The sequence below is a fragment of the Vulpes vulpes genome, chromosome 3, assembly GCF_048418805.1.
Source record: "Vulpes vulpes isolate BD-2025 chromosome 3, VulVul3, whole genome shotgun sequence".
Taxonomy (NCBI): Eukaryota; Metazoa; Chordata; class Mammalia; order Carnivora; family Canidae; genus Vulpes; species Vulpes vulpes.
This window is the reverse complement of record NC_132782.1, coordinates 39,611,940-39,615,619: the sequence shown is the minus strand read 5'-3', so window position 1 is coordinate 39,615,619 and position 3,680 is coordinate 39,611,940. Positions and strand designations below refer to the sequence as shown.

Sequence of the window (3,680 nt, the reverse complement as noted above, 5' to 3'; positions counted from 1 at the left end):
CAGGATCATGAGTTCAAGCCCTACTTTTAGCTCCATGCTGGGTGTGGAGCCAATAAATAAATAAAATAAATAAGCAAACCAACCAAAAGAAAATAAAGGTAATAGATAGATATAGATAAAACATACCAGAATAATTTGGGGTGTATAGCCAAAGCAGTGCTTATAAAGAAATTTATAGCACTAAATGTTTACATTAGAAAAAAAAAAGGTTTCACTCTTTTCCCATTTTGCAAGATGGCAGGTGAAAAAGCTGAGAAGCCAGACACCAGGGAGAAGAAATCTGAAGCCAAGACTGCTGCTGCTGCTGGCAAGGTCAAGAAGTGTAACCTCAAGCCTAAAATGCCGAGGAAGGGGAAGCCCCACTGCAGCCGACCCCTGTCCTAGTCGGAGGAATTGGCAGCTATCCCCAGTTGGCTGCGCATTCCAGAAAGGCCATTGACAAGAGGAAGTATTCAGCAGCTAAATCCAGGGTTGAAAAGAAAAAGAAGGAGAAGGCTCTTGCTACTGGTACAATAGCACTTGGCGGTGATGAGAATGGTGGTACCCAAGTGGTTAAACTTCACAAAATGCCTATGGCATCATCCTAGTGAAGATGTGCCTCAAAAGCTGTCGAGAAATGGCAGAACAACAACAAAAACCCCTTTCAGTCAGTCAGTACGTGAGAAAACTACGAGGTAGCCTCACCCCTGGGACCATTTTGATCATCTTCACTGGGGACCACAGAGGCAAGAGGGTGGTTTTCCTGAAGTAAGGGAGCAATGGCTTGTTACCCGTGACCAGAGCTCTGACCCTCAGTCAAGTTCCTCTGCATAGAACACACCAGAAATTTGTCATTGCCACTTCCACCAAAATTGATGTCAGCAGTGTGAAAATCCCAAAACATCTCACTGATGCTTACTCCCAGAAGGAGAAGCCGCATAAACCCAGACACCAGGAAGGGAGGATCTTCCACGCGGAGGAAGAGAAATATGAAATTACAGAGCTTTCAAGAGCCAAAACAACATTCTCCTTCAAACACACAGAAGCTGAAAGAATTCCTTACAGACCCACGTTGCACGAAAAGCCAAAGGAAGTCATTCACGTTGGAGGGAAATGGTGCCAGATGGAAAAATGGATCCAGGCAAAGAATGAAGAACACCAAAAATGGCAGCAGTCCTCAACCCTCAGTCTGGGGACCGATGGCTGTCCCCTTCCAGGGGGTCTGCAGGTTCTAATTATTTTCTTTTTTTTTCTAATTATTTTCATCCTAATGCTAATATGTTCCTGCCTCTCTTGCCCACCTTCTCAAAGTGCACAGTGGGCTTTTCCAGTGTGACACGGCGGAGAATAAATGCACAGGTGGATAGGAGAGTCCACCTTTCTTCTCTTAAGCCAGACATTCAAGAGATCTGTTTAAAATAGTACCAATATTTTTTTTAGAATTTATGTGATTTAAATTAACCTGTAATCTCTTTCATGGCTGTTTTAAAATTAATGAATAAATACTTTTTAAATTTCCGCTTTTAAAATTTTCCCTGCGGTGAATGATCCACAGAAACAGAAGCTTTTTTAGCAACTTCAATCAGTTTTAAGGTTATTTAAGGAATCCTGAGACCAAAAAAAAAAAAAAACGTGAGAGCTGCTGTTCCAGAGCAGTTTAGCATTTAAAGGCCCTTGACAAAGATGATGAAAATGAGGGTTTGGTGACACATAGAAGCCGTGTGGTGAGAAAAGGGATGAAGGAAAGGCTTTAGAAACAAGGCAGATGGAATAAGACCCAGAAAACCCAAGCTGGAGGTTTGCACAAAACCAAGGAAAGGTGAAAGCTTTGAGGAGATTGTCCCTGGAGGGTAAATCATTTATCCACTCACCGTGGGCAATTTGCATCTGGCAAATATAATTGCCTGGCAACTTCAGCAATTAGTTGTTTGAGACACAGATATGATTGCAGATTGTGGCAGCATTTACTAATACTATGATTTAAATTGCATCCAGGGGGGCACCCGGTGGCTCAGCGGTTGAGCGTCTGCCTTTGGCACAGGTCGTGATCCCAGGGTCCCAGGATCGAGTTCTGCATCGGGCTCCCTGCAGGGAGCCTGCCTCTCCCTCTGCCTATCTCTGCCTCCCTCAAATAACTAACTAACTAACTAACTAACTAACTAACTAAACTAACTAAATAAATAACTAAATAAATAAATAAATAATTGTATCCAAGGGCGCCAGGCCTGGCTCAGTCGGTAGAGCATGTGACTCTCAAGCTCAGGGTTCTGAGTTCAAGCCTCAGGTTGGGCACGGAGCCTACTTAGAAAATAATAATAATAGTAACTGAAAAAAAAACAAGTTAATAAATAAATTGCACCTGGCACGTAGGGACGCTGTCCACGTCCCTGGTGGCATTGGCATTCACAGTTACCTTTCCACCATCCTGTGCCCATTATACTTTCAGGAAATTGCACACTTGCAGAGGGGAGGGTGCGAGACATTGGATTCAGGTATCCCCGGGCTCAAGCGTCCCCCTAATCCGGCCTTCCTTCGCCTAGAAATCACTGTGTGAGACCTCCCCCACTTCAAGCTCGCACTGCCGAAGGTGCTTGCCTGGGAACCAACCAGCTGTTTGAGCTCCAGCTTTTCCAGTGAGTCGTAGGGCCACACGGATTTTGCCTCCAAGTTCCTTTTCTTCGCTTGGCAGGAAGTGAGGCCTGGGCTTTGCCACATCTGCCCTCACATGTGCCACTGTCCATCTTTCTCATGACAGCCAGCCTAGCCAGGTTCATTTCCGTTGTCTGCAGCTAAAAGGACTGTGGATGGTCCCCAAACAAAGCAAGTCATAAGCACTTCATGGAAAACTTCATCTTGCAAGTTGAGGGAGTCCTCTGACTCGTAGGAGCCCAGAGTGGTAAGAAGTGATTTAAATTAACTCTTGATCTCAGCGCAGGTCTCGATCTCAGGGTCGTGAGTTCAAGCCCCACATTGGGCTCGGTGCTGGGAGTGGAGCCTACTGGGCAGCTTGCGGCCTCCTGGGCAGGTCCCTGGTGGTTGTGCCTCCCAGGAACCAGACCCCGCGCCGGCAGGGCGCTGTCATGCCTCTGCCTCTGGAGACACGCGTGACAAGGACAGTAGCAGGTGGACCCTGCATCTCCAGAGGGCGGCTGGGAGTTGCTGGGAGGTGGTCCTGCCGCCACCTGCCCCTTCTGCTCCCGGGCCTGGCCGGGCGGCCCCTGCCTCCCATCGATACTGTATAACCCTGGAAGGCAAGCAGCCTTTGCCCATGGGGCCATGCTGAATTTTTCACACTTTGGAAATGGAGGGTTCCTGAAAATATCTATCCCTAACTTCCAAGTCCCAGCATTTGCAAAGGCTCTCTCTGAGTCCTTGACTCCACGTATTAAGCTGGTCACAAGTTCTAGAGAATTCCTACAACTCAGGAGCAGCTTTCAACCAATGACTGTTGGGGGCTGGTGAATAACTATTCCAGTTCCCTCATCCTTCAGGCAGGATAGTTTTGTTAAAGATTCTCTCTCTCTCTCTCTCTCTCTTTTTAAAGATTGTATTTATTTACTCATGACAGACACACAGAGAGAGGCAGAGACATAGGCAGAAGGAGAAGCAGGCTCCATGCAGGAAGCCCGATTCGGGACTCGATCCCAGGACCCTGGGATCATGACCTGAGCCCAAGGCAGACGCCCAACTACTGAGCCACC

At 47.0% G+C, this 3,680-nt stretch overlaps 1 pseudogene; it reads left to right on the top strand.

The window, feature by feature from the left end:
- The first annotated feature begins 234 nt into the window (after positions 1-234).
- On the top strand, positions 235-1,491 carry LOC140598118 (large ribosomal subunit protein eL6 pseudogene; annotated as a pseudogene).
- Positions 1,492-3,680: the final 2,189 nt, after the last annotated feature.